Source organism: Scyliorhinus torazame, chromosome 3 (genome assembly GCF_047496885.1).
Source record: "Scyliorhinus torazame isolate Kashiwa2021f chromosome 3, sScyTor2.1, whole genome shotgun sequence".
NCBI classification, from domain to species: domain Eukaryota; kingdom Metazoa; phylum Chordata; class Chondrichthyes; order Carcharhiniformes; family Scyliorhinidae; genus Scyliorhinus; species Scyliorhinus torazame.
The window spans coordinates 234,771,020-234,798,194 of NC_092709.1; the positions used below are offsets into that span (position 1 = coordinate 234,771,020).

A 27,175-nucleotide genomic window follows, 5' to 3' on the forward strand; every position below is an offset into this window, starting at 1 on the left:
TGGGTGTGGTAACTCCAGGAACCCGGGATCCATCTGGGCGGCAGATGTTCGCTTGGGCTGGGCTGCCCTCCGACCGCCCAGCCCCTCTGCTGCTCCTACCTCCACCTGCTGTACCGGGACGGCTGTGTTGTGCGCACCAGTGAGTGTACCAGACGCCTCATCACTAAAGTGCCCAACCGTGGTGAGTGTTTCTGCGATGGTGGAGAGTGTTGGTGACAGCAGTGGCATTGTGTCGTGCTCTTCGTCCCACTCTGAGTCCATGGCACTTTGGGGTGGGGGTTCGTCTCCACCCATCCACTCTGAGTCACTGTCCGGTATTTCGTCTTCCTGGGTAGTGGTGTCCCGGATAGGGGTGTCCTGGGTAGTGGTGTCCTGGGTAGTGGTGTCCTGGGTAGTGGTGTCCTGGCTCGGATGTGACAGGGGCCTGTGGCTGCCCCCCTCGTCGCTGGGTGGTCGCTCCCGCACGTGACGGGGGTGTCGTCTCCCTGTTGCTCCAGGTCTCTCCGTCTCCCGTGGTGTGCGAGGGGCATCCTGCGGGCGTCGCATGCTGGAGGGTGCGGGTCTCTCCGTCTCCCGTGGCCTCCGAGGGGCATCCTGCGGGCGTCGCATGCTGGAGGGTGCGGGTCTCTCCGTCTCCTGTGGCCTCCGAGGGGCATCCTGCGGGCGGTCTGCATCTGCGGGGATGGGTGCCTGGACGTTTGGTCCTGCGATACACAATGAAGCATGCATGGTTAGACATCAGGCAGTGATCAGGTGATATGCGGGAGGGGGATATAGGGGAGGGGGGATATGGGGACGGGCTGTCGGTGGCTCACTTGCTACTACGCCCCCGACCTCTGCATCAGCAACCTCCCGGTCCTCAGGTCCGCCAGCCAGTTCCAGGGCCCTTTCCTGGTGTTCGGTCAGTGGCCTCTCATCAGCGGGCCCTCCTCCAGTCCTCACATGCTCCCTATTGTTGTGTGCGCGCTTCTCCTGTGGGGGGGGGGGGGGGGAGCAGGGGTGAAAGGCAACACTGTTAGGCAGGTATATGAATGCACGCCATCGGTTGCGCGTGCATTGCAGAGGTTAAGGTTAGGGCTGGATTCACTTGGGGATATGGGGGATATGGGGGAGGGGGGATATGGGGGAGGGGGATATGGGGAGGGGTGGATATGGGGGAGGGGGGGATATGGGGGAGGGGGGATATGGGGGAGGGGGGATATGGGGGAGGGGGGATATGGGGGAGGGGGGATATGGGGGAGGGGGGATATGGGGAGGGGGGATATGGGGGGATATGGGGAGGGGGATATGGGGGAGGGGGGATATGGGGAGGGGGATAATGGGGGATATGGGGGATATGGGGAGGGGGGATATGGGGTATATGGGGGAGAAGGGATATGGGGGAGGGGGCATATGGGGGAGGGGGGATATGGGGGCTATGGGGAGGGGGATATGGGGGATATGGGGGAGGGGGGATATGGGGGAGGGGATATGGGGGATATGGGGGAAAGGGGATATGGTGGATATGGGGGAGGGGGATATGGGGGAGGGGGGATATGGGGGGGATATGGGGAGGGGGGATATGGGGGAGGGGGGATATGGGGGAGGGGGGATATGGGGGAGGGGAGATATGGGGGAGGGGGGGATATGGGGAGGCTCACCCTGCCTGCTCTGACAAAGTCGTTCACCTTCTTGTGGCACTGGGTGCCTGTCCGTGGTGTCAGGGCCACAGCGGTGACAGCCTCTGTCACTTCCCTCCACAGACGCTGGCTGTGGCGTGGGGCAACTCTGCGGCCGTGCCCGGGATACAGGGCGTCCCTCCTCTGCTCCACCGCGTCCAGGAGCGCCTCCACATCCCGTGACTCGAACCTCGGGGCTGAGCGGCGGCCAGCCATCCAGTCGGGTGTTGCGGTCGGGTGTTCCGGTCGGGTGGGGGGGGAGCAGCGCGGCCTTATGAGCCGTCACGCCGTGCAGCGCGTATGACGCTGCACGGCGTGAACCACTGCGCAAGCGCGGATCCCGTTACGTCGCTGCTAGCCCATTTCGGGCCGGAGACTATCGACCCATTTTTCCGACGTGACGCAAGTCGGATTTGCGCCGTTTCTTGCACCGATCGGCGGACTTTCCGCCGATAACGGAGAATTTCGCCCCTTATACCCACTGTGCTCTCAGGCCTACACATCTTATACCCACAATGCTCTCAGACCTACACCTCTTATACCCACTGTGCTCCCAGGCCTACACATCTTATACCCACTGTGCTCTTGGGCCTACACATCATATACTCACTGTGCTCTCAGGCCTACACATCTTATACCCACTGTGCTCTCAGAACCCCAAAGCGTATCATGGAGTTCACCTGACCCACAACTTTTAATAGATTGTGGTATGGGGAGCACACGGCCCACTCTACAGGTGTGGTACAGCAGAAATGGAAAAGTATTTTTTAAAGCAAAACAATGTTCATTCTATGAACTCAATTTAACCTTTTTGAAACATACAGTGAACATCTTACCAACCATTAATTCAAATACAACCCCCAAAGAATACAACACTAAGTAATCCGTAAGCTGTCCTTTCAACATCCAGAAGACTTAAAAAATACCTTTAAACAGAAGCACATTAAGTTTACATTCTCTACTGAGAACATTTATAATTCTGAATTCACCAAATGATCAAGAGATAGTCTTTTGATGGCAGAGAGAACAGTAGTATACCTGCTTGGTCTGGCTTGAGCTCCAACATTAAAAACGAAACCAAAACACATCCTGCAGCAAACAGCCGAAAACTAAAGTAAAAAGCTGACAGACAGCCCAGCTCCACCCACACTCCGACATCACTGATAAACACCCATTTCTTAAGGACCCATTTCTTAAAGGTACTTTCACATGACACCACTGTACTCACAGGCCTACATATCTTATACCCACTGTGCTCTCGGCCTACACATCCTATACCCACTGTGCTCTCAGGCCTACACATCTTATATCCACTGTGCCCTCGGGCCTACACACCTTATACCCACTGTGCTCTCGGGCCTACACATCTTAAAGCCACTGTGCTCTCAGGACTACATATCCTATACCCACTGTGCTCTCGGCATACACATCTTATAGCTACTGTGCTCTCGGCCTACATCACATCTTATATCCACTGTGCTCTCAGGCCTACATCACATCTTATATCCACTGTGCCCTCAGCCTATATCACATCTTATACCCACCTTGGTCTTGGTCTACACCGCATCTTATATCCACTGTGCTCTCAGGCCTACACCATATCCTACACCCACTGTGCTCTCGGCCTATATCCTCTAGCCACTGTGCTCTCGGCCTACATATCTTATACCCAATGTCCTCTCAGGCCTACACATCTTATACCCATTGTGCTCTGAGGCCTACATATCTTATACCCACTGTGCTCTCGGCCTACGTCACATCTTACACCCACTGTGCCCTCAGGCCTACATCACATCTTCCATCCATTGTGTTCTCAGCCTACACCACATTATATATCCATTGTGCTCTCAGCCTACATCACATCTTATACCCACTGTGTTCTCAGCCTACATCACATCTTATACCCACTGTATTCTCAGCCTACATCACATCTTCTGTCCACTGTGCTCTCAGGCCTACACCACATCCTACACTCACTGTGCTCTCAGGCCTACACATCCTCTACCCAATGTGATCTCGGCCTACGTCACATCCTATACCCACTGTGCTCTCAGGCCTACACATCCTCTACCTACTGAACTCTCAGGTCTACATATCTTATACCCACTGTGCTCTCAGGCCTACATATCTTATACCCACTGTGCTCTCAGGCCTACATATCTTATACTCACTGTGCCCTCAGGCCTACATCACATCATCCAAACACTGTGTTCTTAGCCTACACATTTTATAGCCACTGTGCTCTTGGCCTACATCACATCTTTTAGCCACTGTGTTCTCGACCTACAGAGCCTATACCCACTGTGCTCTCGGCCTACATATCTTATACCCACTGTGCTCTCAGGCCTACACATCCTATACCCACTATGCAAAATGGTAGCACAGTGGTTAGCACAGTAGCTTCACAGATCCAGGGTCCGAGGTTCGATTCCCGGCTTGGGTCATTGTCTGCATGTTCTTGCGTGTCTGCATGGGTTTCCTCCGGGTGCAACCGTTTCCTCCCACAGTCCACAGATTGCGGGTTAGTTGGATTGGCCATGCTAAATTGCCCTTAGTGTCCAACAAATGTTAAGTGGAGTTACTGGGTTATGCGGATAGAGTGGAGGCGCGGGCTTGAGTAGGGTGCTCTTTCCAAGGGCTGGTGCAGACTCAATGGGCTGAATGGCCTCCTTCTGCACTGTAGATTCTGTGATTCTATGATCTTATACCCACAATGCTCTCGGGCCTACACCACATCTTATACCCACTGTGCTCTCGCCTACACATCCTATACCCACTGTGCTCTTGGCCCACACATCTTATACCCGCTGTGCTCTCGGCCTATACATCTATATCCACGGTGCTTTCAGCCTACACCACACCTTATATTCACTGTGCTCCTGGCCTATATATCTTATACCCACAGTGCTCTCGGCCTACACCACATCTTATATCCACTATGCCTTGGCCTACGTATCATACCCCCTGTGCCGTCGGGCCTACACATCTTAGACCCACTGTGCCCTCGGCCTACATATCTTATACCCTGTGTCCTCAGGCCTACACATCTTATACCCTCTGTGTACTCGGCCTACATATCTTATACCCTCTGTGTTCTCAGCCTACACAACATCTTACACCCACAGTGCTCTCGGCTGACACCACATCTTATATCCACTGTGCTCTCGGCCTATATATCTTATACCCACTGTGCTCTCCACCTACACTTCCAATACCCACTGTGCTCTCAGGCCTACACATCTTAAAGCCACTGTGCTCTCAGGACTACACATCTTATACCCACTGTGCTCTCGGCCTACACCACATTTTATACCCACTGTGCTCTCGGCCTACATCACATCTTATATCCACTGTGCTCTCGGCCTACATCACATCTTATATCCAGTGTGCTCTCGGCCTATATCATATCTTATACCCACAGTGTTCTTGGTCTACACCACATCTTATACCCACTGTGTTCTCGGCCTACACCATATTCTACACCCACTATGCTCACAGGCCTACACATCCTACACCCACAGTGCTCTCAGGCCTATACATCCTCTAGCCACTGTGCTCTCGGCCTACATATCTTATACCCAATGTCCTCTCAGGCCTACACATCTGATACCCACTGTGTTCTCAGCGTACACCACATTTTATATCTACTGTGCTCTCGGCCTACATCACATTTTATAGCCATTGTGTTCTCGACCTTCACATCCTATATCCACTGTGCTCTCAGGCCTACATATCTTATACTCACTGTGCCCTGCGTGGGTTTCCTCCCGGCTTGGGTCACTGTCTGTGTGGAGTCTGCACGTTCTCCCCTACACCCACTGTGCTCCCGGCCTATATATCTTATACCCACAGTGTTCTCGGCCTACACCACATCTTATATAAACTATGCCTCGGTCTACATATCTTATACCCTTTGTGCCCTCGGGCCTACACGTCTTAGACCCTCTGTGTTCTTGGCCTACATCTCTTATACCCTCTGTGTTCTCGGTTTACGCAACATCTTATACCCACAGTGCACACGGCCGACACCACATCTTATATCCACTATGCTTCGGCCTACATATCTTAGATCCTCAGTGTCCTCGGGCCTACTCATCTTATACCCTCTGTGTTCTCGGCCTACATATCTTATACCCTCTGTGTTTTCGGCCTGCACAGCATCTTATACCCACAGTGCTCTCGGCCGACACCACATCTTATATCCACCGTGTTCTCGACCTAAATATCGTATACCCACTGTGCTCTCGGCCTACACATCTTATACCCTCTGAGTTCTCGGCTTACATATCTTATACCTACTGTGCTCTTGGCCTACACTGCATATTATACCCGCTGACTCTCGGCCTACACCATGGGTGCAATCTACCAGCCACATCCCTCCCAAACGGGGGCGTGACGTGGTCTGTAAATGCCGTGAGGGGCTTCCCCAGGGCTTCTCGACTTCCGGTTCTAAACCCACTTAAATGGATCTAACTAGTTCCCGGCTTTTACTGGCCTCCCCAAGGAGACTCCAGTTGGGCGCCGATTAATGCTGGTCCACACAAATGTGGGCCAGGCAGAATGTCACCTGTGGATACACACCAATACATACCCTGTGACATCAATTTTGATTATTCTTTGTTCGCTCCATTTTGCCCTTGCTGTGTTCTTGAGCCTACACATCTTATACCCACTGTGTTCTCGGCCTACACATCTTATACCCACTGTGCTCTTGAGCCTACACATCTTACACCAACTGTGCTCTTGGGCCTACACATCTTATACCCACTGTGCTCTCGGAATGCACATCCTATATCCACTGTGCTCTCGGCCTACACATCCTATACCCACTGTGCTCTCGGCCGACACATCTTATGCCCACTGTGTTCTCGGCCTATACAACATCTTATACCCACAGTGCACTTGGCCGACACCACATCCTATACCTGCTGTGCTCTCGGCCTACATATCCTATACCCACTGTGCTCTGGGCCTACACATTCTATACCCACTGTGCTCAAAGCTACACATCCTATACCCACTGTGCCCTCGGCCTACACATCCTGTACCCACTGTACTCTCGGCCTATTAATCCATTTCCACTGTGCTCTCAGCCTACACCACATCTTACATCCGCTGTACTCTCGGCCTACATATCTTATACCCTCTGTGCCCTCAAGCCTACGCATCTTATACCCACAGTGCTCTCAACCTACACAACATCTTATATCCACTGTACTCTCGAGTTAATATGTTATATCCTCTGTGTCCTCAGGCCTACACATCTTAGACCCACTGTGTTCTCGACCTACACCAAATCTTATATCCACTATGCTGCGACCTACATATCTTCTACCCACTGTGCTCTCGACTTACATATCTTATACCCACTGTGCTCTTGGCCTACACTGTTTATTATACCACTGACTCTCGGCCTATACCATGAGTGCAATTTGCCAGCCACATCCCTCCCAAACGGGGGCGAGACGTGGCCTGTAAATGCCGTGAGAGGCCTCCCAAGGGCTTCCCGACTGCCGGTTCTAAACCCACTTGAATGGATCTAACTGGCTCCCGGCATCTACTGGCCTCCCCAAGGGGACTCCAGTTGGGCGCCGATTAATGCTGGTCCACACAAATGTGGGCCAGGCAGAATGTCACCTGTGGATACACACAAATACATACCCTGTGACATCAATTTTGATTATTCTTTCTTTGCTCCATTTTGTCCTTGCTGTGCTCTTGAGCCTACACATCTTGGGGGCGATTCTCCAAAATGGAGACCAAGTGTTTGCGCCGTCGTGAACACCGTCGCGTATCACGACGGTGCGAAATGGGCACGGGGATGACCAATTCTGTCCCCCACAGGGAGCCAGCGCGGTGCTGGAGTGGATCATGCCCGACCGAATGCGCCCCCTCATGGAGCAATCCCCTCCCCCACTGCCCCAAGGCCCTCAAATGCTGCATGGGATTATTTTCGTACTACGCTCAGTGGGTCCCAAACTATGCGGAAAAGGCCCGCCCACTCATACAGTCAACCCATTTACCCCTGACGGCCGAGGCACAACAGGCCTTCGCCCGTATCAGAGCCAATATCGCCAAGGCCGGGATGCACGCAGCAGACGAGACACTGCCCTTTCAAGTGGAGAGCAACGCATCAGACGTCGCCCTAGCCGCCACCCTCAATCAGGCAGGCAGACCCGTGGCCTTCTTTTCCCGCACCCTTCATGCCTCAGAAATTCGGCACTCATCCGTCGAAAAAGAGGCCCAAGCTATCGTGGAAGCTGTGCGGCATTGGAGGCATTACCTGGCCGACAGGAGATTCACTCTCCTCACTGACCAACGTTCGGTAGCCTTCATGTTCAATAACACACAGCGGGGCAAGATCAAGAATGATAAGATCTTGAGGTGGAGGATCGAGTTCTCCACCTACAATTATGAGATTTTGTATCGCCCCTGCAAGCTCAACGAGCCCCCAGACCCTCTAGCCCGAGGTACATGTGCCAGCGCACAGGTAGACTGACTCCAGACCCTGCACGACAATCTTTGTCACCTGGGAGTCACACAGTTGTACCATTTCATAAAGGCCCGCAATCTGCCCTACTCCATCGAGGAAGTACGGACAATCACCAGGGACTGCCAGGTCTGTGCGGAGTGCAAGCCGCACTTCTATCGGCCGGGCCGTGGGCGCCTGGTGAAGGCCTCCCGCCCCTTTGAGCGCCTCAGTGTGGATTTCAAAGGGCCCCTCCCCTCCACCGACCGTAACACATATTTTCTTAATGTGGTCGATGAGTACTCCAGATTCCCCTACGCCATCCCATGCCCCGATATGACGTCAGCCACCGTCATCAAAGCCCGCAACACAATCTGCACATCTGATACCCACCATGCTCTCAGGCCTACACCACATCTTATACCCACTATGCTCTCAGGCCTGCACAGTTATGTCTAAGAACAGTACAGTACAGGAACAGTCTCTTCTGCCCTCCAAGCCTCTGGCAATCATGATGCCTGTCTAAACTAAACCTTTCTGCACTTTCAGGGTCCGTATCCCCCTATTCCCATCCTATGTATGTATTTGTCATGATGCCTCTTAAACATCACTATCGTACCTGCTTCCACCACTTCCCCTGGCAGTGAGTTCCAGGCACTCAGTACCCTCTGTGTAAAAACTTGCCTCACACATCTCCTCTAAACTTTGCCCTCACTCCTTTAACCCATGTCCCCATGGAATTGACTTTTCCACCCAGGGAAATAGCTTCTGACTATCTACTCTGTCCATGCCACTCATAATGTTGTAAACTTCTATCAGGTTGCCCCTCAACCTCCTTCGTTCCCATGAAAACAATCCGAGATTATCCAACATCTCCTCATACCAACTACCCTCCAGACCAGGCAACATCCTGGTAAACCTCTTCTGTACCTCTCCAAAGCTTCCACATCCTTTTGGCAGTGTATTGTATGCAATATTCCAAGTGTGGCTTAACTAAAGTTCTATACAGCTGCAGCATGACTTGCCAGTTTTTATACTCAATGGCCCGGCCGATGAAGACAAGCATGCCGTATGCCTTCTTGACTACCTTATCCACCTGCGTTGCCACTTTCAGTGATATGTGGACCTGGACGCCCAGATCTCTCTGTCTGTCAATACTACTCAGGGTTCTACCATTTACTGTATAATTCCCACCTGTTTTAGACCTCCTAAAATGTTTACTTCCTATTTCTCTGGATTAAACTCCATTTGTCATTTCTCCGCCCAAGTCTCCACACGATCTAAATCCTGCTGTACCTTTTGACAGTCCTCATCACTATCCACAATTCCACCAACCTTTGTGTCGTCCAAAACCTTACTAATCAGACCAGTTACATTTTGCTCCAAATCATTTGTATATACTACAAACTGCAAAGGTCCCAGCGCTGATCCATGCGGAACACCACTAGTCACAGCCCTCCATTCAGAAAAGCACCCATCCACTGCTACCCTCTGTCTTCTATGGCCGAGCCAGTTCTGTACCCATCTTGCCAGCTCACCTCTGATCCCGTGTGACTTCACCTTTTGTACCAATCTGCCATGAGGGACCTTGTCAGAGACTGAACTAAAGTTCACGTAGACAACATCCATTGCCCTTCCTTATCAATTATCTTTGTCAAGTTAGTGAGACATGACCTCCCCTTCAGAAAACTATGCTGCACTGTGAGTATATTCTCCATTATGTAATGTGGCACTAGCAATATGCTAAGTGGGGCAGCGTAAGGATCTTGCGGCCCAACACTAATTCATGAGGTACCATAAACTTTTAGGAACATCCGCAATGTTTTATCCCATAGACCACAAAATCGCTCTCTGTTTAAAAAATATTAACCAACCCCAGTTCAATGCAGCGCAGAAAAGACTGTCAGGACTATACCAAGCATAGCTTAGAAGGAGATGCAAATCTAATAAAGCTCTATCATAGGATCACTTGGGTGCCAAGCACCAAGTGTAAACAGAGATAAACAATACCCCAATCAATGAATCCAAGCTATCCAGTCCAGAAAAGTGGTGGACAATCTGACTACTAGCAGGAGGAACAGCCTCTGTGAACATCCCACCTTCAACTATGGTAGAGCCCAGAGCATGAGTGCAAGAGTTGAAGTGTTTACACATGTCTTCAACCAATAAGTGCCAAGTGGATAATTTTATTTAATGTCCTCCCATGGTTCCAACCCTCATAGATGGCAATGTCTAGCCAGTTCAGTTTATTCCACAGGACACTAAGCAGCGGCTAAATACACTGAACACAGCAAAGACTATGGGTCCTGACTAGCCCAAAGTTATTGTGCTAAATATTTATGCACCAGAAGTAGTTTCTTACCCCGCCAAGTTGTTCCAATACTGTTGAGACACTTCCTGGCATCTACCAGATAATGGCACTTATTTTATATTTTACATTTCATCCCAAGGATGTTGGCCTTCTGGAGACTGCTGTGGATTGTTTCATTACTGGAGGTGGTATTTTGAATGGAACTGAAGACTAGAATTGTTAGCGAACAGCCTTGCTCCTGGAAGAAATGTAATTAATGAAGCAGCAGAGTATGATTGGGATGAGGATGCTCGCCTGATGTTTCAGTGATGTCCTGATTCCGTGATAGTTGGCTTCTGACAACTATCACTGTCTTCCTTTATGTCACGTAGAACTCCAGTCACTGAAGGATTTTCCCTTTGACCCACATTGAGGCACGTTTTGCAAAGGCTCCTTGATGAAGTATTTGGTCGAATGGTGCCTTGATGTTGAGGATAGCAGTTCTCACCTTTCCACTGGAATTATCACTTGTATTCATCCTTTGTATCCACGTTGTGATGAGGCCTAAAGCTAAGAGGTTACAGCAGAACTCGAACAGTGACAGCGAGCAGATTATTGATGAATAGTTATTGCTTGATGGCCCAATCAATGACTCCTGCCATCATCAAGATAATGAGGTGTTAACTTATCCATTTCTTTGTGGAATTTGCACACTGTTGTGTCCACACCAGTGTTATAGGCAAATTCAAATTTCCAGCACTCAGACATTGAAGTAGGGGAGTGGGAAATTGATGATATGAAAAGATTAGTAGATGCTTTCAGTCATGATGATTTGAACACAAGCACTGTTAAAACAAAAATGTTGAGCAAAAATGTTAAACTTATATCACCAATGCTGTTTGTGTATTGTGCAGTCGAGCTAACAATCCTATAAAAATATTATTCTGCGTGCTGCAGTCTTTTTTTTCTCTTTTGTTTAAAATTTGGAGTACCCAATTCATTTTTCCCAATTAAGCGTGGCTAAATTTAGAATGTGCAAACTCCACATGGAAAGTGACCCAGAGCCAGGATTGAACCTGGGATCTCAGCGCCGTAAGGCAGGAGTGCTAACCACTGTGCCACCGTGCTGCACTTATGTACTGCATAGTCAATGTAAATCATCAATATCAGTTGCGATTTTTTAAAATAAGTGTTAAATTAATACATTGTGTAGATCTAATCATTCATCATTTTAGGTTTTTGTAAAATATACTAATATATGGATCTGGAAAACCTTGATGAATTGCGAATAACCTGAGACTTCCAATCTCTTTAAAAAGTATTTATGTGCAAGTCTTGTATTTCTACCTCTAAAATGATTGACTTAGAAATGTGACAAAAAATAAACTTCAGATGATAAGCAAATTCAGTCAAATTTCCCAATTTACTTCAAGCGTACTACCACATATTAATTCCACACATATGCATGTCTGGGTCTAAACATATTTGGGTTTCTGCTGACTTACTGAATATAATAGGACCTCGCTATGCTTATACTTCCACTTTTGATATCATACATTCAAGCTGACTGAAGCCCATGCCCTGTGCATTCCATTGGCATAATTGCCAGTGACCGAATAACATAGTAGGACTTTGTACTGTTTCCATATTACAAAATTAGGGGTCAGATGAGTGCAGTATATTGAAACATTGGTAAAGTCAAACTGTTCAGAGTACATCACAAAGAGAAGGCATAATAGTGCTCTTGTATTTTTTTGTTTTTATGACATGAATATTTTGTATAAAAGGTTCAAATGTTTATTGCACGAGATTGACAACATTTAGCCTGCTACTAAAAATCTCTGGAAAAAGACCCCAAATTGTCCTGAATTTTTATTTCTAACAGTGTTGGTAAAGGAAATTAATAATAGAAGAAATGGAGAAGAAATTCCCATTCGTGATAACCTTAAAAAAATGGCCTGGCTCATAGGAAATCCAGTGACAGTTGATCTGCCAGACCTGTTGAGGAGGGAATGATGCAAGGACCTACAACGACAGGAAGAACCTGAAACACAACAATAACTTTTAAAGAACATAAGAACTAGGAACAGGAGTAGGCCATCTGGCTCCTCGAGCCTGCTCCGCCATTTAATGAGATCATGGCTGATCTTTGTGGACTCAGTTCCACTCTCCGGCCCGTACACCATATCCCCGAATCCCTTTATTCTTTAGAAAGGTATCTATCTTTTTCTTAAAAACTTTTAAAGAAGGAGCCTCAACTGCTTCACTGGGCAAGGAATTCCAGAGATTCACAACCCTTTGGGTGAAGAAGTTCCTCCTACACTCCGTCCTAAATCTACTTCCCCTTATTTTGAGGCTATGCCCCCTAGTTCTGCTTTCCCCGACCAGTGGAAACAACCTGCCCGCATCTATCCTATCTATTCCCTTCATAATTTTATATGTTTTAATAAGATCCCCCCTCATCCTTCTAAACTCCAATGAGTAAAGTCCCAGTCTACTCAACCTCTCGTCATAATCTAATCCCCTCAACTCTGGGATCAACCTAGTGAATCTCCTCTGCACTCCCTCCAGTGCCAATATGTCCTTTCTCAGGTAAGGAGACCAAAACTGAACACAATACTCCAGATGCGGCCTCACCAACACCCTATACAATTGCAGCATAACCTCCCTAGTCTTGAACTCCATCCCTCTAGCAATGAAAGACAAAACTCGATTAGCCTTCTTAATCACCTGTTGCACCTGCACACCAACTTTTTGCGACTCATGCACTAGCACACCCAGGTCTCTCTGCACAGCAGCATGTTTTAACATCTTACCGTTTAAATAATAATCCATTCTGCTGTTATTCCTCCCAAAATGGATAGCCTCACACTTGGCAACATTGAATTCCATCTGCCAGACCCTAGCCCATTCACCTAACCTACCCAAATCATTCTGCAGATTTCCGGTATCCTCTACACTTTTTGCTTTACCACTCATCTCAGTGTCGTCTGCAAACTTTGACACATTTCACTTGGTCCCCAACTCCCAAATCGTCTATGTAAATTGTGAACAACTGCTGTCCCAACACTGATCCTTGAGGGACCCCACTAGTTACAGGTTGCCAACCAGAGAAATGTAATAATAATCTTTATAAGTTACTGTGAAAAGCCCCTAGTCGCCACATTCCGGCGCCTGTTCGGGTACACAGAGGGAGAATTCAGAATGTCCAATTCACCTAACAGCACGTCTTTTGGGACTTGTGGGAGGAAACTGGAGCACCCGGACCAAACCACGCAGACACAGGGAGAACGTGCAGACTCCACACAGCCAGTGATCCAAGCCAGGAGTCGAACCTCGGACCCAGGCGTGAAGCAACAGTGCTACCCACTGTGCTACTGTGCCGCCATAGTGATTATCAATAAGAAGATTGCTGGAGTAATGTTTGCAATTTACCGTAAATTCTGTGCCTTCCCTCACCAACAAGTGGTAGCAGATCTCCCAGTACCTCACCCTAGTGACTTTTTCATGCACAAACCTTATTCTCTCCTCAGCTGGATAGAATATTTCTTCATAAGCACCACATTTCTTACTTTGTTACACATAATGCGCAAACAGCCTCATATGCCTGAATGGAAATCAATATTTATTAAGCCAACACAGGCGTTTCAGCTGTACCTGCTACAAGGTGACTGATTCTGATTTAATCTTCTGTTGGGGAATCTGAGTGTCTTTTACTACCAGCCTTCATGGTTTCTGCCAACACAGCACAACCATTAAAATTGACACCTTCCTAGTATATGTAACGTTAAAAAGAGGATATTGTGCTGATAGCAGTATGCATTTATTGGCTTTAATTTATCTTGATAAAAGACCCACAATACACAAACATGATTTCAAGTGCATTATAACTAACTTGCTACAGTGGATTGGCAATAAGTATCAGCACCGAAAATAACAATTCACAATACCTAATAATCACTTTGTATGAGGCACTTGTGGCAGAACCTGCCTCTCATGGATTGGCCTCTATAGCCATCAAGAAAGGTGCACAATGTGAAGCTACTGCATCCCCAATGGATTTGATTGCTGCACATCCATTATCTTACACAGATGGAAGAATGTTAGTGACAATAAACCAATTGTAACTAACTTAGTTCTACACTGCCCAGGAGTTCTCCCTGGTGTTTAAGCCAATGCTTATCCTTCAAACAATATCACTCACTAAATAGCAGATTACCTGGTCATTATTTCACTGCTGTTTGAGGGAACTTGCTGTATGCAAATTAGTTGCTGTATTTCCCTGCATTACAACGGCGACTACACTTTTTTGTAGAACACTTTGCAATGTCCCAAGTAGCTATATAAATACAAGTTCCTTTTCTTATCAACATGATATTCTGTTCTTTGTATTTTTTTAAATTAATTTACGGGATATGGGTGTCACTGGCTAGACCAGCATTTATTATCCATCTCTAATTGCCCTTCAGTAGGTGGCGGTGAGCTGCCTTCCTGAATCATTACAATCCAAGTGGTGTAGGTACACACACAGTGCTGTTAGAAAGGGAGTTCCAGGATTTTGATCCATCAACAGTGAAGGCGGCACCAAAATGATTTCTTAAGTTTCAGAGTATTTCTTTAATATTGTACCTAGTAAAACTGTGATAGCTGAAATCCAATTGTTGGCTTAATGGTGGGGGATGTCTGTGGTCAAGTGGTGAGGAGAAACAAAAGAAAAATATTTGAATTAACATACATTTAAAAATATTCACATGTACACCTTTCCTGTCTGTTTAAATTTATTATTACCCTGAGGTAATACTTTCAGAAATCTGCTCATATAACCCCGCTGTGCCATCAAGAAGCCACCTGCTAGTAGATATCAGAGAGTGGCTGCGGATGAATTACTCACAATTGTTCCTCCAAGCCTTTGAGCACAACCTGCCAATTCCCTGCCTGTATCTTCCACTGATTGCATGGGAACTTAATGTGTAGGGAATAGCAAATATGAATCTCCATCTTCCTGTTCCATGAAATGTGGAATGGGAGAACTGAAGCTCACGATCCGGACTGTTAATCAGCAAAAACTAAAAGTGAATGCTGGAATGCAGCCACGGCTCTACTGAACTCAGCAATATTATTTTGCTGAAAGTTCACTTGCTTCTGATAGAAATAAGCACAGTCTGTATACATTTCTTGGGCACTCTGCTGAAATAATTGACATAAAATACTTCAGTGGAGCTCCAGCATACTGTCCATTTGATGCATTTGAGAGAAGCCGGTAATCACAAACGAGTGATTGTTAAATTCTGGAATCAGCTCGCCCAGGGAATAGCTAACTACACGAAGAATTTCTTGTTGTTATCATATTGGACTTTTTGAAATTTTTGAAAAACAAATTGTTTTTAGCAATCAGAAAATAGAGTGTGCATTGAGTCTGATAGTAAAGGTTTAAAGGTCTTAGTTTTCCCACCAAAAGTATTTGATTTAAACTGCAGTGTGGGTGGGTGTGTGGAGAAGGTCATAACCGTCTTTATTTTTACAACTACTGCCATGATTTCATAATACTGGCAGCAGACAAACTGGGAATGATCGTTCAGATTTTGCTGTTATGAAAATATCCTAGAATGCTGCCTTTGGTAAAACACACAATGGATTTTAAACTTATATTAAGAAATAAGGGTACTGCGCCTCTGTAATGCTCTTTAACATTCCCCCAATTACTTCATTAACTCTCTCAGACTCCAATTGTTTTCACAGTACCAATTCCCTTTTACAGTTTTCCAGTACAACAGTAGTTTAACAAAATACTTATTTTTGAAGCCAGGATAATTATAGTAGTTTCTTTTTAAATTTAGCGAGATGGAGCAACTTACTAGTCTAGTAGTAACAGTGACACTCGCTTGTTATTGTACCAGTGACACCCACTTACTAGTCTGATTGTACCATCAACACTTGCTTACTAGTCTAGTGGTACCAGAAACACTCACTTTATACTATTGCATCATTTACTGGAGCTTTTTCAGAGTGCAGCAGTTAATTTGCACTATTTGTTGGTGGAACATCCCATTGTAGAAGTCCAAATTTATATATTTTTTTGGTATATGCCTTCTAGGAACTGGGTTGACTGGCCAACTTAATTTTACATACGACCCATCGGGGAAAGAGGAAAACCATTTATCCAATTAATCGTGTTACAAGCTGAAAATGACAATATCATAACAACAAACTGCCCCTTTTGTAACGATCAACTTTGAGTTTGTATTAGACAAATAAAACAGCAATTGAACTGTCCAGGCTGTTATTATCTGCAGATGGAATGCTGCGAGAAATAAGAAGAAGAAAATGATTTACATCTAAATATTGTTAATTATGTGGAATTTGGCATGGTTAATAGAAAAGCTACAATCAACATTCCCACAGGATTTTGACAAGTTATGAATACCGGGATGTATGAAGCCGCAAGTGGTAAGAATATCGCTTAAATCTTCAGTTTAATGAAAATTCTGAGTGCAATAATAAATTGTATATGTGTGCAATATCTAAAGTTACTTGGAGTATTTTCTGCCACTGGGGTAGGGGAAACAGGATCTTGCCCCTCCTACCACCAGCTGGACCAGTTCGTTCAATGCTGCATCAGAGAACCTGGGTTTCCCGCCTGAGCCTCTTCCAACCATTTTCCAAACAGTTTCCATGGTCCTTAAGCTTCCCCTTCAAACAGTAACTTCTACCATGGGCTTAGAGAAAGCACTTTCTGGACAAATCAAAAGGCATTCAGCCATTGAATCACATTGATGATTCTGGCTGCAAAGCAGAATCATTATAATGAGGTCCCAGCACCAATTTCACATAGCCTCTGCCTCCTGGGTGTCTGTTTTCAGGTGTGATTAAATTGGCCTTTTGAGAGGTTTTAGGAGCAGTTGCACAGATGGGCCTGCCTTCTGCTCTGGCATTTCTTGGCACAATAGAATGGTACTCACCAATGGTGTGATGTAGTGAAATTCCTAGAGAACGTTGATGATGTGCCCTCCCCCACCCCCAATCCGATGCCGCTAATAGGTATTTTACTGAGGCTTAAACCATGAAGCATGAGCAAAAGCCTCTTGTACCCTGGCATAGAACCAATCCAGATGCTGGTGCAGACGTAAAATTCCTGATTTTCCAGTCCATCTGTGGCTCAACTGCATGGAAGAACTCCAGGCCTTTTGGCTTTAGCTTTACTGGAACCCGAGGAGTTAACTGCAAGCAAAATAGGTGGCAGCTGAGGTTTGACAGGTGAAGTTGCAGTTTCCTTAGAATATTGTACACTGTCTAACTGACATGCAAATTAGATGCCAGACAGTCTCTCAAGTGCATAGTATTGTAAGACTCCTACAGTAAAATTACACATGGTCTGTGGCAGTGTTGGAAGATTATTTGTGCATGTGGACTGCATTCCTGGCAGATCATATCACATTTTCTAATTGGGCAAAAGCAGCAAGAAAACAAACATACAAAAAAAGCACTTTACAGACTGTAAACCTATTTATTGAATCAAAATCCAATTATATGCAGGGAAAACATGGTGAAAATATGTTTTTTCCCCTAATGCAGGGGCCTGGATCTGTAGGCATTGATGAACCAATCCAAATAGGTGGCACTGATGTCTGAATCTGCTGGTGACTGTCAGTGGTGTGACTGCAAGGAGGCATTACCAACAAGACCGATTCTATCTGAACCCACACCCCAGGGGCAAGTACTTTCTATAAATCATCTGATAGCAGTCTGAAGTAGGAACTTTCCCTCCTGGCTTCTTTTTAATCTAAGGGTGTTGCAGTTAATTGCAGGAAGCAGACTACCACTCCAACTAAAACACTAGATCAAATAGGCCAAAACCTGAACCTCGTGGCTCGGTGTCTGAAAAGCGTATTTATCAATCTTTCCAAAAGAACAGTATATTTTCAACATGGTGACCATATATGTCAGCAAGACCCTTTTTTCTGTTATTAGTTGTCTTACTGACTCAGAGAGCATGGTCTCCAGTTGCTGCGAATCTTTCAGCCAGGTGAGAATTCAGAGGAAGGGAATGGCTCGGGTATATGCTACGGAATAGACTGGCACCCACATTTTCCAGTCCTAGTTGTTTAGGAAACCATCACTGTCTTTGCTAAACGTGATCTCAAGCACAGAGGTGGCGTGGCCAGGAGAGCTTTCCTCAACCTGGGATTCACTAGACAGCTAATTTGTTGGATGAGATCTGCCCCTTTAAGAGGGACAGTAGGCCACTATTTAAAGCTTCAATGCTCTACACGGCTGCATTGAGGCACTGAGCTCTTTACTTTGAGTCATAGCATAGAAACAGACCATTTGACACAACTGATCATTTATTCTCCACTCAAGCCCAACTCCATCTACTTCACCTAATGCCATGGGTCCAGCTTTCTTCAACTACTCTTTGCGTAGCTCATTCTGTCGTTCTTGCCACTTTATAGGATGGACAATTCTGCTGAATTCCCTATTAAATGTACTAGTGACTAACAAATGCTGATGTCCTGAAAAGATAAATGTGTTACAGGTCACATTTTCCAGCCCCCTTCATGGTATTTGAAGGCGAATGGGAGGGAGGGGGGCACATAAAATAAAGTGTGCTGCCTGCCCACCATATTCCTGCCCACATTTGACCTGTCCTCCTATTATGGGGCAGGGGAATGCTTCAGTTTGCCCACCCTGAGGCCTATTGAGTTCTTAAGGTCCTCATCCCATCTCCACCACAATAACACATGTGCTTGGGGAAGGCTACACTGCAAAGGCTAGAGGTGAGCAAGAAGGTGGGGGAGGTTGCTCCCTTAGGTGGGGAGCGTGCTTCGCCTTTGTGCCTCCCCTCCCTTGCCCGGCCTCTAAAACCAGACTGTTCTCTTCCCTCCCAGCTGGGGCCTCAGCAACGCCCCCAACCAAAACGCCTGGACTTACTGATGTGACCATCAATTCACGCGAGACAGAGAGTTGAAGTGAACAGTGGCTTTAATCGAGTAGAACAGTGTCTGCCTGCGACTGCTCTGCTAGTGAGAGCCGCCTACAGGGCAGCTGCTCTTTATACCTCCTCTCAAGGGGGCGGAGCCAGGGGCAGAGCCCACAAGGGCACCAAGATGATACATTCCGTGTAGTACAGTACAATGGTCCATAGATGGAGCCCACATGGGCAACAGCGTGATACAATGTAATACAGTGGTGAATGGTTAGTACAATACGTTCACCACACTTACCTGAAGTCCGGTATCAATCATCAGTTGTTCTCGGGACACCATGTAGTCCCAGCAGTGGCCACTGCTGTGTTCTGGCACTGCTGGCTCTAGCGAGCTGTCGGACGATCAGGTTGAGTGGCAGCTCCGGAGTGCGAGGCTTCCTGACCCTGAATGGAAAAAGTCTCACTTATAACTCATTAAAGTCGCCCCCCTTACCAATTACGGCCGCTGGGCAGACTGAGAAAGTTGGAATGGTGCTGACTGACTTCTTGATCATGCGGCAAGGAATACGTCGCACCATGAAATTCGCCCCTACAGCTACTGCATTACATGTGTGTATCCTTTCTGTCACTTTGTGGTGAATGTATTCACTGGAATAAGTTGTCTGTAGAGTACTGTAATATATACCCTTTTCCATGTAGTGTACTGGAACCCTGGTGGGCTCCGATCCCCCGGACGGTATATAGAACGGCCGCCTGGGGGTCACTCGGCTTATCCACTTTATTAAAGCCTGCAACCTGCCCTACTCACCCCGAGGTCAGGGCCATGACCAGGGATTGCCAAGTCTGCGCGGAGTGCAAACCGCACTTCTACCGGCCAGACAAGACCCGCCTGGTAAAGGCCTCCCGGCCCTTTGAGCGCCTCAGCATTGACTTCAAAGGGCCCCTCCCTTCCACCAACCATAATATATACTTCCTAACCGTCGTTAATGAATACTCCCGCTTCCCCTTCGCTACCCCATGTCCCAACATGACCTCGGCCACTGTTATAAAGGCACTGCACAGCATCTTCACCCTGTTCGGTTTCCCTGCATACATCCACAGTGACCGGAGCACCTCATTCATGAGCGATGAGCTGTGTCAGTATCTGCTCAGTAAGGGCATTGCCTCGAGCAGGGCTACGAGCTACAACCCGCAGGGAAACGGGCAGGTGGAGAGGGAGAACGTGACGGTATGGAAGGCCGTCCTTCTAGCCCTCCGGTCTATAAGTCTCCCGATTCCCCGCTGGCAGGAGGTCCTCCCCGACGCGCTCCACTCCATTAGATCGCTCCTCTGCACAGCCACGAACGAGACCCCTCACAACCGTTTGTTTATCTTCCCTAGGAAGTCCATCTCCTGGGTCTCGTTTCCATCCTGGCTGACAACTCCGGGACCTGTCCTTCTCCGGAAGCATACGAGGAGCCATAAGACCGACCCCCTGGTCGAGAGGGTCCAGCTGCTGCACGCCAACCCCCAATACGCCTACGTCGAGCACCAAGACGGCCGGCAAGTTACGGTCTCCCTCTGGGACCTGGCCCCTGCTGGATCCCATGCCAATGCGCCCCCCCCCCCCCGCCTACCGCCATCCCCCCAACACTTTACGTCCCCCCGGGGCTCCTGTACTGTCCCGAGCCTACGCTGCCGCCATCCACCTCCCCTTTACCGCTATCCACCACCCCCCTGCCGCCATCCACCTCCCCATCCTACCCCCACTCCTCAACCGTCGCCGACACGCCGGACCGAAGCTCCAGACGACACGCTCCCGGAGTCAATGACTACATCGGCAGCACCTGCCGCACCACCGGGGCTGAGGAGGTCCAATAGAACAGTCCAGCCTCCAGACAGACTGAACATTTGATGACTCCACTTCACCCCCGCTGGACTTCATTTTTTTTTAACAGGAGGTGAATGTGTTGAATGTATTCACCAGAATCAGTTGTCTGTAGAGTACTGTAATATGATCCCTTTTCCATGTAGTGTACTGAAACCCTGGTGGGCTCCGCCTCTGGCTCCGCCCCCCCGGACGATATATAGACCGGCCGCCTGGGGCGGCGCTCAGTTGTTACAGCAATCTCAGGCAGGCAAGTTCTTATATAATAAAGCCTATGTTCTCTCGCTCTCAGCGTCTAGCAGTGGATTCATGGTACATCACACTTCAAAGAATTGAATACAGTATATCAAACTTTCTCTTTTGAAAACCCAGCTGGCTGTTCTTTATTTCGATTGCATTGATGCTTTTCTCTTACATCTTTGAGTAATTATTTCACTGTTCTGGATTTGCAGCCAACAGAGAAAGAATTTCACTCATCTTGTGTACAGCTGGCCGCAGAGGTTTTGAGGGCACACTTGCTTAAATCTGGCATCTAATCCTGCACAGTGCCCTCTACCAGGGATCTCTAGTGAGTATGAGCGGGGCAAGGAACAGCAAGGGCCCCCTGACCCCTGACTAAAAAGCTGGGCGGGCTACCCTGCAACCGTTTAACTGTCACAGAATCGCTGCAGTGCAGAAGGAGGCCATTCGGTCCATCAAGTCTGCACAGACCCACCAAAAGAGCACCTTACTAAGGCCGACACTCCCTGCCTAGCCCCATAATAATGAGACTGCAATTGTAAAATTATGATTTCAGGATGAGAGAGTGCTTTTTGGCAGTTATTATCATACCATCAAACTTCACTTACTTCTGAATGGGCCAACCCTAATTTTGAATGATGTCTTTAGTGGGGAACTAATGGGCAAGTACTCCAAAGTTCGCACCATAGCATTGAATGTAGTGAGGACTGCAGAGCAAACCTATGGAGGAGCAGGATATCTGACAACAATTTTTAGATTTGCATGTTCAACTGTGCATGTTCCAACACATTAAGTTGCTAGCCTGCACTCTACTGATCACAGATTTAGACACATTTTCACCATCTCATTGCCATTATTTTTCTAGTTTACTTTACCTACTTCCATTCACATCCTCTCAATATTAGCTTTTCCAATTTTATAACTTTGCTCCTTGTCTCTTTTGAAATTACTTTTTCAAACCTTTTATGTTTTGATTGATAGTACCTTGATGTTGCCCTATGTTTGCTTCTCATTTCCTCAGTGGTTCACTTCCCATAACTAGGTGAAGTAATGATTCCTCTCCTGTTGCGTTTCTTACATACTGGGTAAGTGGAGTCCTGAACACACCATAAAGACCCTTCCTGCCAACTCCTTTGGGGGCAGTTGAAATCTCCCACGATTATTCTGCCTTTTACTTATTTCATAGATTTGCTTATATATTTCTTCTTCCACTGGTACATGTTCTGCAGATTGTCCCTATTAACTTGATCATTTTATCCTTTGCTTCAATCCACATGGATTTTGTTTCTATCTTGGGCTGGAGTTTATGCCACCCCAATCACCCACCCCCAAATGGGTGTGATTTGAGTGGGTGGGGAGGGGGCACTTAAAATATGATGAGCAGCTAGTTCACCACCTTCTACCCTCCTCCAAGCTGATTCCCATAATATGGTAGGCAGGCAGGCAGTGCACCTGCCATTTTAAAACAAATAATGGGAAATTACTTGTTGCCAAGCCATTTGGCCCAAAGGTTACGCTGCCCACACTGCAGGTCAGTGGGTGAGTAGGGTGTTTTTTTAAGCAAACTGCTTAAATGGTGGAAAGGAAACTGGGGGGGGTGCCCTGTACTCCTCAGGGCACCTGCCAAGATCGTAACCTTCCTTTGTTCCTTCCCACCTGGCCTTGAAGACGCACTTCTCAGCCTTAGTTATGTACATGTTTTCTGCTTCGATATTATCTATCATTAATGCAGCTACGCCATTTTAGTGTTTACATAACATCTAAGGGGGGTCAGTTATGAATGAATGACATACAATCTTCAATACTAACATTTCTCATTTCACTTTTATTGTAACACTTCTCAACTGCAAGGCTGTATTAATTGGGCGGCACAATAGCACATTGGCAGCACGTAAGCACACAGTGGTTAGCACTATTGCTTCACAGCTCCAGGGTCCCAGGTTCGATTCCCGGCTTGGGTCACTGTGCGGAGTCTGCACGTTCTCCCTGTATCTTGTGCGTTTCCTCCGGGTGCTCCGGTTTCCTCCCACAAATCCCGAAAGATGTGCTTGTTAGGTAATTTGGACATTCTGAATTCTCCCTCTGTGTGCCCAAAGAGGCGCCGGAATGTGGCGACTAGGGGATTTTCACAGTAACTTCATTGCAGTGTTAATGTAAGCCTACTTGTGACAATAATCAAGATTATTCTTATTAAATTGATTGCAAAAGTTTTCTGAGTGAGTGGTACTTGATCTGTTATCAACTCATGAGAAAAGATGGGTATTCCTGCCAGTGCGTTAGAAAATTTGTGTGAAAAATAAACTCAAAGAATCATAAGGCTTGATTTAATGTTCCAGGTTGGCAGATTTGAAAGTGGGAGGGACAGGTAACATACAGTGGGCAGCTTGCTTGCCAGCTGTCTGTTGATCCCTGCTTCCACAACATTATCAGTGGCATCAGGTGACCCATCCACAAGTGGACCAATTGCAGCCCTTAAGTGGGCAGTTACTGGCTACTTAAGGACCTCATCCCGTCGCCGCTGGTGGGGGCCATGCCAAGCAGCCAGCCTGGCAGATTTTTCCGCATGGGTCAGTAGTGGGCAGGATGTTTCCCTCCTTAGCTGGCCCACTCTACCCACCCCCCAGGGTGTTACCCACCCCAAGTCTCCCTTCTCCATGGACTTTCTAAACCCAGCAATCACCTCCCCACATCTTGCCAACCCCCAAGCATGACCAAGTTCCAATCATCATGGAACATCTCATCGTGCTCAGGGTGCAGTACCGGCAGTGGCCGTTGTGGCACTGCTGGCACTGATTGGCTGACAGCTTTCTGAGTAGGCTCTCCTCTCTGTCGGGAGGAATTTCTACCTCTAGCCGATGAACAAACAATTGGCCGTTCCATGAGATGGCTGCAGGGCAGTTGTCCTTCAGCTGGGCAGGCTCCCACCACCCTGACCTATTAGCCAGCGTTGCAGAGGTCATAACATCTCATATAATTCAGCCCAAACACAGGAGTAGGCCATTTGGCCCACGGTGATTCTGTCCAGCTTTTTGAAAGAGACATCCAAATAATCCCACATTCCCTTCCTCTCTCCTTAGCATACCGTGCTTTCCTTTTAAGTGTGGGTCCAATTACCTTTTGGCAATGAGCAAGGTCAAATAGCAACACTTTTGGAAGTATATTCTTGATTTAATGGGGAACAATCTTCATGTAAATAATATTGGTAAACCTTTATCTACTAATTTGCAGCACAATTACATAATTTCATTGAAATTCAGCAGTGTGGTAGTGGTGAGTCACAATAATAGCAACAAAATGATTCTCCAGACCTCTATCCTCTCACTAAACAAAGTTTCCTGATAATTTTTCACAAAGTCTAGTATAATTCTGACAAATATTTCAGAAAGATGACTGAAATAAATAAGTATTTATATAAATACAGGCGGAATTCTCCCCAAAATTGCTGACTGGCGGGATCTAACGGCTGTTCACGGCGACAGGAAATTCCAGTCCCACGCTGGCGTGCAGATTTCCCAGCAACGCGGGGTGCAGTCAACGGGAAATCCTGGTAGATACCGCTGGCGGGCCTCTTCCGCCGCCGTAAAACACGTGGCGGGGTGGCGGGTAAATTCCACCCTATTTGTCATTTTGGGTGGAAAAATGGTTCCAGCACGATTCCCATCGCGATTTTCCCATACTTTATCATTTTTTTTGGAACCTGGGGCAAGATTCTCCGGTATCGGCGCAATGTCCACCGACCGGCGCCCAAAACGGCGCAAATCAGTCAGGCATCGCGCTGCCCCAAAGGTGCAGAATCCTCCGCATCTTGGGGGGCCAAGCCCCAACCTTAAGGGGCTAGGCCCGCGCCGGACTAATTTCCGCCACGCCAGCTGGCGGAAAAGGCCTTTGGTGCCCCGCCAGCTGGCGCGGAAATGACATCTCTGGGCGGCGCATGCGCGGGAGCGTTAGCGGACGCTCATGGCATCCCCGCGCACGCGCTGTGGAGGGAGTCTCTTCCGCCTCCGCCATGGTGGAGACTGTGGTGAAGGCGGAAGGAAAAGAGTGCCCCTACGGCACAGGCCCGCCCGCGGATCGGTGGGCCCTGATCGCGGGCCAGGCCACCGTGGGGGCACCCTCCCGGGGCCAGATCGCCCCGTGCCCCCCCCCAGGACCCCGGAGCCCTCCCGCGCCGCCTTGTCCCACCGGTAAGGTAGGTGGTTTAATCTACGCCAGTGGGACAGGCATACAAGCAACGGGACTTCGGCCCATCCGGGCCGGAGAATCGCAGGGGGGTGCCCGCCAACTGGCGCGGCGCGATTCCCGCCCCCGCCGAATATCCGGTGCCGGAGAATTCGGCAACCGCCGGGGGCGAGATTCACGCCAGCCCCCAGCGATTCTCCGACCCGGCGGGGGGTCGGAGAATCTCGCCGCAGGAGTGAAACACACCAAAATAATGTGTGGGAACCAAAGATCTCATCAAGTCTTGCCTCTCATAGATCAGTGCTCTTTTTTAAAGGGCGTATTGATCTCAAATGAGAGTGCGGCTTGCCCTCCCCACCCCCAAGGATCACTGGCATCTGCCCTTCCAAAATGGTCTCCCTTCAGGCCCAGCCTCCTTCTAGCTGGCATCAGGCCCTGCACCCGCTCCCGTCAGTGTTAGGGCACCACCTCCTTACCCTGTGAGTGACACCCAAAAACCCCCTCCCCTTCATGCACCCTGTTCATGCACCCTTCATGGCCTAGCCCCCTTTGAGGCCCCAGCCCTTGGCGTTCCCTCGGCACCCTGGCAGTGGCATGCTGCCTGGCACTGCTCTGCCATGTCCCTGACCACCCGGACACTGCAATGGCCCCCGAAAACCACCCCAACCCCCTCCCTGACGTGATCATCAAGTCTTGTCTCAGGCGGTGGAGATCAGTAGTTATTCCTGCTGGCCTCAGCTTCACCGACAGGAGTGGGGAATCCCGCTCACCAGGAGAATCAGGCTTTAACCTGACAAAACCTATTTAAATGCTTCTTTAAATCCACTAATCTGGTTCACCCCCGGCGAGGGTGTGAATCGTATCACATCAGGTGCATTATGCTCTGATCGGCACCCGACATAGACCCCGTTTAGGGGCTCGGCCACTATTCTCCCAGCATAGTGGGGTGTGTGGCGGGCACAACTAGTGCAGAGAATCGCCCCCACAGTAACCAGAATTTGCCTTACAAATGGGTGGGATTCTTCATTAGCCAACATTGAAATCGGGAAATGCGATTTGGCGGAGAATAGCTTCCGACGCCAAAATCACGGCAGGCGCCAATGTGATGCCAAATGATCACCGTCACCTCGAAAATGCCGTCAATGCATTTCACTTTGCACGTACAGTAGGCACCATTTGCATACCATTATCAGGCCCGACCTATATTCTCCGGGGCCTCTGCGATTTTCCACCTCCGATGGCCCGAGTTCCCAATGGCGTGGTTCACTTGTGCTTTTTAAATCATGAAACCGGCGTGGTGGCTGCTGAGGGAGACAGAGGGGGTAGGGAAAGTGTCCAACATTGCCATGATTTGCTGACAGTTGTGCCGCTGGCTGGGGGTTTCTGCCAGGGCTGGGGTGAGTAGCGGGGGATGGCGCAGCTGTGGGGTTGGGTGGACGGGCATGGAGCAACATTGCCGCAGCAGCAAGGAAGCCATGAAGCTGCGCAGGCCGCTAACAGCTCACTTTGATTTGGTGCCATGGGTCACATAAGTGTCCCCCAGGGCACC

At 48.2% G+C, this 27,175-nt stretch overlaps 1 long non-coding RNA gene across 1 annotated transcript in view; it reads left to right on the plus strand.

Annotated features, from left to right (window-relative positions):
* LOC140409583 (uncharacterized) overlaps positions 1-20,917 on the plus strand; it is a 102,580-nt gene extending 81,663 nt beyond the window's left edge. The window contains exons 3-5 of the long non-coding RNA XR_011940407.1: positions 16,711-16,864; positions 17,990-18,131; positions 20,725-20,917. This is a non-coding gene — a long non-coding RNA (uncharacterized lncRNA). The remainder of the gene's footprint in view (positions 1-16,710; positions 16,865-17,989; positions 18,132-20,724) is intronic.
* The last annotated feature ends 6,258 nt before the right edge of the window (positions 20,918-27,175 follow it).